We start from the raw sequence: 13,829 nt of genomic DNA, 5'->3' as shown, positions 1-13,829 counted from the left end.
GGCAATAAGAGCTCATAAATATTTATTTTACAATGTAGGTTTTGTGAATGTGTTTGATAAATATGATGGTAAGGTCAACAAAGCATGACTCAAAAAGTATTTACAGGACAGACTGTTGTGATATATTGTATCAGACCTCTGATTTATAAAGAGTAACTAGAAATGAATTTACATGATAAAATACAGCATTTACTGCCTGTAGAGTGTATAAAATACCAGCTCAATCTGTACTGCAGAAGTTTATGTGACTTTTACTACAGGTACTTTGGTTGTTTCTATCTACTTGATAGTTATTTTTTAGGGTCCTTGTAATATTCATTTTAAAAATTAATACTCTCAGATCAGATTAAAATCTAAGTATCTGGTAAATAACATATATCATGAATGATTACATTGTGAATGAGAATGTTTTTATGAGTGTAATAGCTATGAAATCTTATGATTTGTCATCTAAGTAGTGCTATTGGAATGAAAGCTTTTAAAGATACCTAACTTCTCACTTTCCTAGCAATTTTTTTCTTTTTATATAACTATGTTTTCTGAAACTGCTTTGAATAATAATTTTTTTTTGGTCTGAGATTAATAACCACATCTGCTATTTGTTTACTTCTGTGCTTAATAATAATATTGTCATATTTGCATAGCACTTCTAATGTTGTGCTTTCACATCTTCTGTGACATGCTGTGCTTACAACAACCATCGTACAAATAAATCACTTCCTAGTTAGGATCATTTTATGTGGCATTTTTTTTTAACGTAAACATTGAGTCACATGTCTGGATTTGCATCCAGTCTCTGCTTTCCACCTATACATAAGGCATCTGAGAATATCTAACAAGTATTGAACACTTACAACTGCCAGCCATTATGCTTTACATAGTTTATTCAATTTAATCCTCACAATGACCCATGGCATGGGCACCTTTACCATTTTTTCTTTATAAATTAGGAAATTGAGGCTTAACGAGATTAAGTAATTGCCCAAGGTTACAGAGCTTGTAAATGACAGAGCTAGTAATGGGACCCGGGCCTGCCTGAGCTCAAAGCCTGATTTTAATCATAACACAACTGCATCTCTTTAAACCATGGTGACTAGGGACCTGGTTCCCACAGAATAACACTTTGTTGTCATGATCTTTCCTACCTGAGATCTAAACTGTGAGCTTTATGGGAGCTGCATGGGGAGCTTAATCATCAGTTCTTTCTTATAACCATTCATTGTTCCCTTTGTGGGAAGATTTGCCAGAAGGTTTTTCACCATCTCCATTCTAATGCTACCCAATCAAACAGAAAACAAAAGTCCTAAAAAGAAAATTTCAAATTTCTCAGTCTTAACGTTCCTGATTCTTCTTCCTCAGGGATTATATTTGGTTCTAAATGAGAGAAGTTGGATTCAGAAGCAAACACCCAAAGTGTGATGAGAGAGAGGAGTTTCAGAGTAAACTAAATAGGGCAGCTCAAGGAAGCCCAGTGTGAGGAAGGCAGTCAAAGGTGATGCGTATGGGGCCATGAAGACAGAGCTGACTGTCAAGTCTGAAAGGGAAATGAGAAAAGTCTCAAGACTGGGGGAAAGCCGTGGGAGAAGAGCTTTGGTGAGCAATTTAGATCTGAAGAAGCAGTAGTGCACTTGGTGAGGAATGAAGGTGAGCAAAGATTAATCAACTTTCCTACTGTGTGCTAGGAACTTTATATGTGTGCTTTGTGTGACTCACCCAATAACCTTGTTAGTTAGGAATAAGCATTCCTATTTTATAAAGAAGGAATGGACCCAGAGAAGCAAACGAATTAGGATTAGGAAGGAGTGTTATCTTTAAGCCAATGACTGACAGACTCTACAACCTATTCCTTTCCCACTGCCCTGAACATAACAAGATCAGAGTTTTCCCTTTATGTAGTGCCTGTATTGAACAAGTAAAAATGTGACTCCTGAAGAAACTTGTCTGTACCTCTAGACAGACCCATAACTAAAAACTCCACAGTTCTACTAGAATCCTTCCTTTCTTCATTCCTTTCCTCATATTTAGTTGGAAGCCAAGTTACATGAGTCTACTTCTAAAATGGGTCTTAAAATGTTATGCTCCTTTTCATTCCCATATCTAAGACCCTGGGAAATGTCATTGTCATCTATTACCTGGATGTCAGATGCCTGCTAACAGGGTTTCTGAGCAAATCTTCCTTTACCCAATCTCTCCTTATAACTGCCACTCTACTTATTAATAATCATCCGTGACTCTCTCTTAGTTACAGAATTATTCCAAATCCCATAGCATGGCAAATAAGGCCTTTCACCATCAAGCCCTGATCTATTTTATCAGCCTCATGTCTTGCTTCTTTGTTTCTGAACAGTAATGCTTCAGTCCATCTGGATTTATGTACAGTTAAGAGACTTGAAATTCTGAGATTTCCCCCTATTGGTAAGGTAGCAAGTTGACTTGCAATAATTTCATGAGTTTTGTCAAAACACAAGACATTCTTGGATCAGAGACACAGGACTTTATTACTCACAGCAACAGTAGTAGCTAAAATATCAGTATTTTTTTTGCCTTGATTCCCAAAGCCCTAATTCCTACATAGTGACTCAAAGGGGTTGGGTGATATCTGCACATGCAGTGGGTTGAAACCCCCTGAGCTTAGGATAATTAGTACTTTATAATGGGCAGTAGGCATGGCAGCTTTTGCTCTGGAGGGAATTAATAATCTTCATTTTATTGGGTAATAAGTATGCCTGTCTTTTGATCTGGAGAGAGACACTATCTCTACCTCATTTCCCTGTAAGGCTAAGGGGAATGGTGATCAAATCATGGTAGTAACAGTCTTATGAGGAATGGTAGACCTAGCAGTCAGTTAAACATAAGACTTGCAACAGTTTGGGAGAACTGTATCAGGGTGTTTTTGTTCATGAGGAAGCAGCCAGAGTGGCTGACAAACCACAGATCTTAAGGTTGCTGTGTCTCCACTAAGGTTCTCATTCATTTTCCTTCTAATTCTCACTCAAATGCTCCTCCTCCACAGCAGTGAAATCAGTCTGTCCCATACCCATAGCTATAATGTCATATTTTTTTCTCAATTATCTCCTATTTACATCCTAATCTTTCACCTGGAAACAACAAATAGAAGAGGGACAAGTGCAGTTTTGTAAAATTTACAGGGACACATTATGCCACCCGCTTTGGCCTACGTGGGCTATATTACTGGTGAGCAGCAGGCTTAAATGAGTATTCATTTTCTTATAATCTGGGATTACAATAATCTAATAAGAGAATCTAGGTGACTGAACCACAATTACATTTGAATCCTCTCTTTACCAGGCAGATTCCCAGAAATCAGAGCAACTAGTATATGTGGGGTTACTGTTAGGGGAAAGATGTATCATGTCAGGAATGGTCACGGCCGAATGCCAGATTTTCAAAATAGATCCACATAATGCCCCAGCTTTTATGACCTGCTCATTGCTCATGAAGCAGGTAAGAAGAAACCATCTCTTTCTGAGACAATCAACTTCAGTGACTAAACTGACTTGCTAACACTGTGGACCAGGAGGAGGAAGGGAGGTAGAGTCACAAATATTTTTGACTTGACATTTAAGGAAGCCTTTGCAGTGCTCAATAAAATCAAATCCTGTGTATGCATGGAAGATCTGTTGAATATTTGCAATATAAACCCACTGTTGAGTGGCTTTTTCAATAAAAGGTAAAGCATTATCAAAATGTAAACTGTTCGAGAAGCCAAAATACAACACAGATCATTTCAAGGACCATAATGGTAGAGCCAGAATCAACTGATCTGACTAGCACAACACCTTACCAAAAAAGTGTCAACAATGGTGAGGGCACCACCAATAGCTCCGAGAGGGAGATCAGGGTTCTTACAGAGTTAATCTGCTAGGGGTGAGAGGAAGCAATGCCCCTTGTAATGTGTCTTCTTCCCCTGTGTGACAAATGGATCAAATTTGGCAGAAACCACAGTCTGGCATGCAGTAGAAGCATCTGTGTCTGAACATAGTCTTATTCTGTGCTTAGTCTACGACCGTGGATGTTTCCATTTTCATTAAGATGAAGGATCCATTGTAATCATGGTAATCTAGGTGGTTTGGGGTCTAATAGCAGCTTGATTCCATTCAGTCTCATTAAGGAACTGTAGCTACTGTCCATGTGTGACCCAAACAGTTTGATCAAAAGTCACAATTTATTTCCACAGTTTACAACCTCAAAAAGGAGTGTCTTTAATCTGATAATCTATAGTTTTCCACATGGCAGACCAAACATTGGCAATAGCCTAAGAGTTAGTAAAAAATATAACAAGATTCATCAAGGGGAGTAGAAATGAGAACAGCTTTGCCTTACTCCCACTGAGCAGAACTACCAAGTCTATTTTGGTCCTAGACTAGCTGCTGCTGAGTTGAACAGCCACATCAGCTCAATGGACCACAAGATTCAGTTCAGCTGAACTATCGGTGAACCAGGCCCAGAAATTTATGGTGATTCAGGTGGCAGAGTGCAGAAGTTTCTTCCAAAGGGAAATCTGCCACTGTTTCATATAAAGCTGAGACGCTGGGGCCAGACTGCCCTATTCTTGGCTACACCACTTCCATTTGACAAGGAAGGCCCATTGGATCTTTCCTGTCTTGTTAGTCATTGAAGCTAAGCTGACCCACCCTAAAATGGTAATATCAGACCAGAGAGTTACAAGACCTCCTTGGGTCAGGTGTTCTGTTTCAGTAGGAACCTAGCAGTAAGTAATATCTGATTTTCAACAAGATGGGCCTGCTAGTCATGTCAGGAAGGTTGCCACCCCTTGCCAGAGGCTCCCATTGGCCAAATCATCAGTCACAGAGATCTAAAGCTCAAAGAGGTCACGAGAACTATGGGGCTCCAAAGATAACAGCACTTTCCTACATGCAGCTCTTCTTAATCAGAAGAATCCCATGGCCACTTTTGGGATGGAAAGGCACAAGCAAATAATATCTCAATTACTACTCTACATTTTGATGTAGAACAACAAAAGCATTGAGTTGGCCCAAATGGCCATGCCCATATGTCACGCTTCCCTTCACTTCTCTGAAACCTGCCTAAATCTCATTAGCTTGTGAGACATACAGTGGAAAACTTTTACCTACCATCTACTATTTTCCAAAAACACAACCTGGCTTTATGCTCTGGGCTACTGTTCATGTGAGTCCCTGTGCCTGTATGTCCTTCTCATCTCTTCCATCTGGCAAGTTTTGTTTCTTTTAGAGCCCATCTCAGGGGCAGCATTCCCTGTGAAGGCTTTGCTAACTACATCCATTGGGCTGTGCATACTGCTGGCCCTTCAGGTTTCCCATGGCCCATTTCTGTTATGGTAGGAATCACACTGTGCTATAATTATTTGTTTACAATACTAGCTAGCCTGTAAAGTTTTCAGGGCAGGGGCCATGTCTTGCTCATTTTTCTATCCTTGCTGTCTGGTGTCTGTTTGTGTACTGAGCACCCTTCTGAGTGGCGGGATGAGTATCAAAAATCAGCTTCTACTGGAATAGCGCCAGATCTACTCTTCACTTTTTGATATCAAACAGAAATAGGTCTTAATTCTGTCCTGTTACCAGAATGAAATATATTTTCCTATCAAAGCAGAGTACAATAAAATAATAATGTTAGGAAAGCAAACTTATGGTTCATAGATTAGATTGCTGATATGATACTAAAAAGTAACAGGATTCAAGTCAGTTTGCCTAACATCAAACCTGCTGCAAACCTCATTTGGCTAGAATTAGTTCCGATAGACAAATTAAAAATAGCAATACTAGAGTTTTGGGGAAGATGGCAGAGTAGGAGGATCATGAGCTCACTTCATCCCACGGACACACCAAGAGAACAGCTACATCTATGCAACTAACTCTGAAAACAGCCTGAAGATGCAGAACAGACCTTCCACAGCTAATCACAGAGGAAGGCCACATTGAAAAGGGTAGGAGAACAGAGACGTGGTTAGGAACCAAACCCTGATGAGACTAAACATAAGCAGGAGGGACATCACAAGCAAAGAGAAGTAAGAGGATCTAGAAGTAAGAGGATAGGCACTCCTGGCACTGGGGGCCCACAATAGGAAGATGAGTTCCCCTATTTTCTGGCTTTGAAAACCAGAGGGGCTTAACTCTGGGAGATTTAAAAACCAGGGGTTTAACCCTAGGAGAGCTGGAGATTGATAGGAGTCTCTGCCCTTAAACCACCCCCCAAATAACTCACCCACTTTGGCAGGTGTGCCTCCAAAGCAGCTCTTGCCCTGCTATACTGAGCAGGCAGCCCAGGCCAGGACTGGCACCACCCCAAAGTGACTCCTACCCCTGAGAAGAGGGGGATAATCCCATATACCAGCACACCCACAATTCCTGCAGCTGGGCCTCTTAGCTGGCTGTGCAGGAAGCAAGCCCTGCCCTTTGGGGCACCTGCAGCTATGGTAAAGAGGGTAATTGCAGATAGCTAGGCTGACTTCCAGCCCCACCCACCAATGAGTCAGCAGGGGCTGCAAACAGGCCTTTCAACAGCATGGGGAACAAACCTTGTCTAGTACACCCACAGCAGGCAAAGCAGGTCATTGCGGCCATCTGGACTGAAGGCAATCATGGTTCAGTCACAACAGGAGGGCACATTGTACTATAGACACCACAGGATGTCTTCTACACAAGGCCACTACTTCAAGACAAAGAGATACAACTGACCTACTTAATACATAGAAACAAACATGAGAGTTAGACAAAATGAGGAGACAGAGGAATATGTCCCAAATGAAAGAACAAGACAAAATCACAGTAAAAGAGCTATGTAAAATGGAGAAAAGCAGTATACCTGATAAATAATTCAGAGTAATGGTCTTAAAGATACTCACTGGACTTGAGAAAAGAGTGAATAAACTCAGTGAGAACTTAACAAAGAGATAGAAAATATAAAAAATAATGAGTCAGAGCTGAAGAATTCAATAACTGAAATAAATAGTATTCTACATGGAATCAACAGCAGATTAGAGGATGCAGAAGAAAAGATCAGTGATCTAGAAAACAGGGTAATGGACAGCAACCACACCGAACAGCAAAAATTAAAAAAAAATTTAAAAAAATTAGAATATGTTAAGAGAATTCCGTGACATCATCAAACTTAATAACATTTGCATTATAGAGATCCCAGAAGGAGAAGTGAGAGAAAGAAGGGGGTAGAAAACTTATTTAAAGAAATAATAGCTGGATCATTCTTCAGCATAAATCACCTATTAGACCACAAAACAAATATCAATAAATTTAAGACGACTGAAATATCAAACATCTGTCTTGACCCCAATGGTATGAAACTAGAAAACAATTATAAGGAAAACTAGAAAAACACAAACACATGGAGTCTAAACAACATGATACCAAACAACAAATGGGTCAACAAAGAAATAGAAAACACATGGAGACAAATGAAAATGAAAACATAATGGTCAAACATCTTTGGGGCATGGCAAAAGCAGTTTTAAGGGGAAAATTTATAGCAATACAGGCTTACTTCAAAGCACAGTGAAAATCTCAAATACATAACCTAACCTTACACCCAGAGGAGCTAGAAACAGAACAACAAAGTCCAAAGCTAATAAAATGAAGAAAATAAAGATGAGAGTGAAATAAATGAAATAGAAACTAAAAAAAGAAAAGATCAATGAAACAGAAAGCTAGTTCTTTGAAAAAATAAATAAAATTGATAAGGCTTTAGCCAGACTTATCAAGAAAAAGAGGGGGCTCAAATAAATAAAATCAGAAATGAAGGCGGAGAAATAACAACCAACACTATACAAATAAAAAGAATTATGAGAATATTATGAAAAATTATATGCCAACAAATTATACAACCTAGAAGAAATGGATAAATCTCTAGAAATATACAATCTTCCTGGACTGAGTCAGGAAGAAGTAGAAAATTTGAACAGACTGATTAATAATAATGTAATTAAAACAGTAATCCAAAGACTCTCAACAAATAAGAGTCTAAGACCAGATGGTTTCACAGATAAATTCTACCTAACTTTTAAAGAAGAGTTAACCTCTATTTGTCTCACACTTTTCCAAAAAATAGAAGAGGAAGGAAAACTTCCAAATTCATCCTACAAGGACAGGATTACCCTGGTACTAAAATTTGACAAAGACACAAAGGAGGAGGAGGAGGAGGGGAAAGAGGAGGAGGAGGAAGAAAGAAGAAAGAAGAAGAAAAAATGAAAATTACAGGCCAATATCTCTGATTTATAAAAATCCTCAACAAAACTGAATTCAACAATACATTAAAAGGATCATTTCTCACAGTCAAGTGGGATTTATTCAAAGAATGCAAGGGTAGTTCATCACATTGACAAGAGAAAGGATAAAAGTCATATGATCATTTGAATAGATGCAGAAAAAGCATGTGAAAAAGTATAGCATCAATTCATGATAAAAACTATCAACAAAGTGGGTTTATAGGAAACATACCTTAATATAATAAAAGTCATATATGAAAAACCCATAGCTAACATCATACTAAATGGTGAAAAATTGAAATCTTTTTTTTTAAGATCAGGAACAAAACAAGGATGTCCATTCTCACTACTTTTATTTAACACAATACTGGAAGTCCTAGTCTCAGCAGTCATACAAGAAAAAGAAATAAAAAGTATCCAAATTGGTAAGGAAGAAGTAAAAGCATCACTATTTGCAGATAATATAATACTATATATAGAAAACCCTAAAGACTCTGCCAAAAAACTATTAGAACTGATAAATGGATTCAATAAAATCGCAGGACACAAAATTAACATACAGAAATCTGTTGCATTTCTATACAATTGCACCCAAAAGAATAAAATACCTAGAAATAAATTTAATCAAGGAGCTGACAGACCTATACTCTGAAAACTATAAGACATTGAAGAAAAAAACTGAAGACGACACAAACAAATGGAAAGATAAGCCATGTTCATGGTTAGAAGAATTGAAATCATTAAAATGTCCATACTACCCAGAGCAATCTAAGGGGTCAATACAATCCCCATCAACACACCAATAATATTTTTCACAGAACTAGAACAAATAATCCTAAAATTTGTATGGAACCACAAAAGACCTCAAATAGTCAAAACAGTCTTTAGGAAGAACGAAAGTGAAGATAACCACAATTCCAGATTTCAAGATATAACCCTGATGGTTATAATAATCAAAAGAGTATGGTACTGGCACAAAACATAGACACATAGATCAATGAAACAGGATAGAGGGCCCAGAAATAAACCAACATCTATATAGTCAAATAATCTATGACAAAGGGGACAAGAATATACAATGGGGAAAGACCATCTTTTCAACAAATGGTATTGGGAAAAGTGGACAGCTACATGCAAAAGGATGAAATGGACCACTTTCTTATACCATATATGAAAATAAACTCAAAATGGACTAAACACTTAAATATAAGACCTGAAACCATAAAACTTCTAAAAGAAAACACAGGAAATAATCACTTGGGCATCAGCCTTAGCAACATATTTATGGATATGTCTCCACAGTCAAGGGGAAAAAAAGGCACAAATAAACTCTTGGGACTACAACAAAATAAAAAGATTTTGCACAACAAAGGAAACCATCAGCAAAACAAAAAGGCAAAAGGCAACATACTGAATGGGAGAAGGTATTTGCAATATATCCAATAAGAGGTTAATATACAAAACATATAAAGAACTTAATACAACTCAACACCAAAAAAAAAAAAAATCTGATTTTTAAAAGTAGGCGGAGGACCTGAATAGACATTGTCCCAAAAAAGACATACAGATGGCCAACAGACACATGAAAAGACACTCAGTATCACTAAACATCAGGGAAATGAAAATCAAAACCACGATGAGATAGCACCTCACACCATAGGTGTGAATGGCTAATATCAAAAAGACAAGAAATAACGACTGTTGGCATGGATGCTACAAAAAGGAAACCCTTGTGCACTGTTAGTAGGAATGTAAATTGATGTAGCCACACTGGAAAACAATTCCTCAAAAATTAAAAAAAAAAAAGATATATCACATTATTCAGTAATTCCACTACTGGGTATTTACTCAAAGGAAAAAAAAACACTAATTCAAAAAGATAAATGCACCTCTGTGTTTATTGCAGTATTATTTACAATAGTCAAGATATGGAAGCAATGCAAGTGTCCACCATAGATGAATCAATAACAAAGATGTGGTATATACATGCAATGGAATATTAGTCAGCTGTAAAATGAATGAGTTTTTGCCATTTGTGACAACATTAATGGACCCAGGGGGTAGTATGCTAAGTGAAATAAGTCAGGCAGAAAAAGACAAATACCATATGATTTCACTGAACATGTGGAATCTAAAAAACAAAACAAACAAATAAAAAACAGACTCTTAAATATAGAGAACAATCAGGTGGTTGCCAGAGGGGAGGCAGGTTGAGGGTAGGGCAAAATAAATAAAGGGGATTAAACGGTACAAGTTTCCAGTTATAAAATAAATAAGTCACTGAGATGAAAAGTACAGCACAAGGAATATGGTTAATACTATTTTAATAATTTTGTACAGTGACAGATGATGACTATACTTATTGTGGTAACTTACAGAATTATCAAATCAATACGCTGCACATCTGAAACTAATATAATGTATGTCAATTACATCTCAATAAAAAGTTTCTTTAAAAATATTATATAAGCACTCATTGAGCATTTAGAGGGTTATAAGCAAAATACAAGTGGGATCAACTGAGATAAACGTAGGGCAGACTGAGTTTGTTTCCTGATTCTATTAACTATGAGCTGGGTCAAATTATCTCACTTTTCTCTTTGTTTTTTCCTCTGATTAGGGTAAATAGTAATAGCATCTATCTCAGAAGATAGTCATGAAGAAATAGATAAGCACATGTAAGGAGCATAGAATAATGCCTGGTAACAATATGTCCCCAATAAACTACACAGCAAGTGACTGAGTCATGATGGGGATCCAAGAAAAATGGGCACTAAATATGTAAAATTTGCATTAATGGGTATTAATACCCCTTATATAACATTTTGTGTTTTTAATGTCTATTATTTTATTTGATACTTAAACACAACTGTGAGATGAGTAGTACAGGTAGCATTCCTTTATCTTATTCGATGGTCAGAAAACAAAGTCTCAAAAATGGTGACCTGGACATTGTCACATGGCTTATTATTAACCAGTCAAGATTTTTAGCTAGATCTTATCATGCCATTGTTCACACCCACTGCATGTGGCCACACTGTCTTTATTTTGCCTCAGCCAGAATAATGCTCAATGATTCTATTCACTATGGGCGTATCATCTTCTAACAATTTCTGAGACTTTTTTTTTTCTGAGACTTTAAATAGAAATGAATTATCAACAACCATTTCAATGTGTATGAGTATTTTCCCCAGATTTTTCAGCTCAATTTAAAATATACAACCAATTACAAATTATCGCAGTTAAATTTGTAAGATGCATTGAATTTTAGTGGCACCAGATCCTTTTGGAAATAGGAGACTTGTAAATAGTAACTGTAAAAATAAATTGTTTTACCAGTATCTTCTTACTGGGGGGTTTACAATGTTTTCCTGGTTTTGCTCAATGTGTGGCTCAGTCAACCTATAGTATTCTTCTGTCTGTGTTTTGACATTTTCTTCTAAAGTGCCCCACGCTGTCTTTGTTGCTCAGTCTTTGCTGCTGCTTCTTCTGGGAATAGTTTAGTCTGTGCTGCTTTGCATGTTTCAGAGGTTTGCAGGCTTCCTTTAGCAGTAACTCAGTGTTTGCTTGTTGTCCCTATTATTACTAGGGTACATGGACCTTACTGCAAAAACCTATACACTCATGTTTCACCATGTCTAATGTCTTTTTTTTTTGCACTTAAAATTTTTTCTGCTTTTTTCAAACAAGATCCCATAGTAGATACTTCACACATTTAACTACCTTGGCTTTCTCATAGCCAAATACCCATTTGGCATTTACACAGGCTCCAATGGGCAGACATAACCTTCTTTTACTGATTGTACAGGCTGGGAAGAATTCCCGTCCACCCTCCCCTCAGGAAATCCTCTGATTTGTAGCTGGAAAGAACTGCTGTCGCGCAGAATCCCCAGAAAGTCAGGTACCCTCAAGAACCAGCAATACTCTGACTGCTGGATACTTCTCATTCCTTCATTTTGTAAGTACACTTTGGCTAAAATTAAAAAAGGCTACACATCAAAAGTTTGTACCAATATGCCTAATTTCCTCTCTGTCCAATGCTATCATGCATTAGTTGTGGTTTAAAAATATATAAAAATTCAAATAAATTCATTTTTAAAAATTTCTTCTAGAGGCAAGACAGGACAAAGTGAGAAATGTCACAAATAAAACACTTCTATTTGTTATTGTCATAAATATGCAATATGTTGTTATTCAATAGTAGGAATATATTTGTGAAATACAGTGAGGGTCACTCTTGTGTTAAGTTAGGTAGAGAATAAAGATAACTTGAATGACCTCGCTAGGGTCCTCTTCCAGCTGTCTCCACTTTATTAAGGGAAGGGGAAAGGGAAAATGTATAACTGGAGAAGAGAGTCTGGAAATTTTGCAACTTCTCAAAGATTACTGTAATTGAAATTAAACAGTAGATTTATTTTATTTGGCCTGCATGCATTCTTTTTTTCCATTTAGGCTTATCTTCAAAGGATTATTTTAATAATTGTGAAAGTTCAAACTCTCATACCTTAAATAAAACATTGAAATTACTGGTTGGTACACAATGGCTTTATGGAAAACTAATCTAAGTTAATCTAAGAAATTTCTGAGTGCAGAAATTTCTATCATCTTGAACAACACACAAGAGGGTCTAGGAGGGGTAGGGCAGCAAAGGGTGGAACTCGGACACCAACAGTTACAGAAAAATATCTCTTTCTGATTTCCACAAAGGGTGGCAAACATCTGTTTCTTCAGACATGCTCCTGGGGCTTCCCTGTGTGAGGGCTTGAATTCCACTAACCCCCTTTGTCATTACTAAGCCCTAAATACACTACAGAGTTAACTTTTCTTTTCTTTTTTTTCTCTTCTTTTTACTTTTCTTTCTTTTCTTTTCTTGTTTTCTTTCTTTCCTTCCTTTCTTTCTTCTGTTTTTAAATCATATCCTTATCATTTCAAAGGTCAAGGCCATTTCCTATTAGAATGAGGGAATGGTTGGGACAATGATGCCACATTCCACAATATCCCTTTGCACAATATCTCTTTGCATGATATTTCCAAATGATACAAGACTCACAAGAAAACCAAGTTAAAAACACACCTCTTTGTGTCAGATGGGATGTCATCTAGTGTCACCTGTCCTGTCTTCTTGTCCAGAAGTAGACCATAAAACCTAGGTGAAAAGGTTTTCCAGTTATCATACTATTCCCAGAGCCACTGATAAAGATATTGGGAAATATTCTCCAGGAGTTCATTGGCTGTATGATTTATCAGCGAAAGGGTATTTCCTATGACTCTGTTTTTACCACATCACACCAGATGGCTTGCACGCTGAAAACACTCAAGTCAAGAATAGCTAATCTCCTTGCCCCTGAGAGCTCACAGGGCTTTAAATATTTTTTTTAAGTTCCATTAGCCAAAGAAGAGGAAAAAAAACAACATTTTTAAAAATTTTAAGTTCCATTAGCCAATATATAGTACATTAGGTTTTGATGTAATGTTCAGTGTTTAAACATTTTGAATGTTTGCTTACATTTAAAAATAGTGATTTTCTACATGCAAAAGCTAAATTTGTGTCCTTTCCTCAAAGTCTGGCACCCTGGGGCCTGTGAATCCC

At 37.1% G+C, this 13,829-nt stretch overlaps 1 long non-coding RNA gene across 4 annotated transcripts in view; it reads left to right on the top strand.

Moving 5' to 3' along the window:
- LOC123835372 (uncharacterized) overlaps positions 1-13,829 on the top strand; it is a 50,562-nt gene that overhangs the window by 16,467 nt on the left and 20,266 nt on the right. For 2 of the 4 annotated variants that reach the window (XR_010406417.1, XR_006788729.3), the window contains exons 5-6: positions 1,360-1,644; positions 12,048-12,197. The exons of 1 other annotated variant lie outside the window; for it this stretch is intronic. This is a non-coding gene — a long non-coding RNA (uncharacterized LOC123835372). The remainder of the gene's footprint in view (positions 1-1,359; positions 1,645-12,047; positions 12,198-13,829) is intronic. One more of the 4 variants, XR_010406416.1, reaches the window with a different exon arrangement.

The sequence above is a fragment of the Mirounga angustirostris genome, unplaced genomic scaffold, assembly GCF_029215605.1.
Source record: "Mirounga angustirostris isolate CCGP_5_RB_7025 unplaced genomic scaffold, mMirAng1.0.hap1 SCAF_12, whole genome shotgun sequence".
Classification (NCBI taxonomy): Eukaryota; Metazoa; Chordata; class Mammalia; order Carnivora; family Phocidae; genus Mirounga; species Mirounga angustirostris.
Note: the sequence above shows the minus strand (reverse complement) of the source record. Positions and strands in the feature narration are given on the sequence as shown.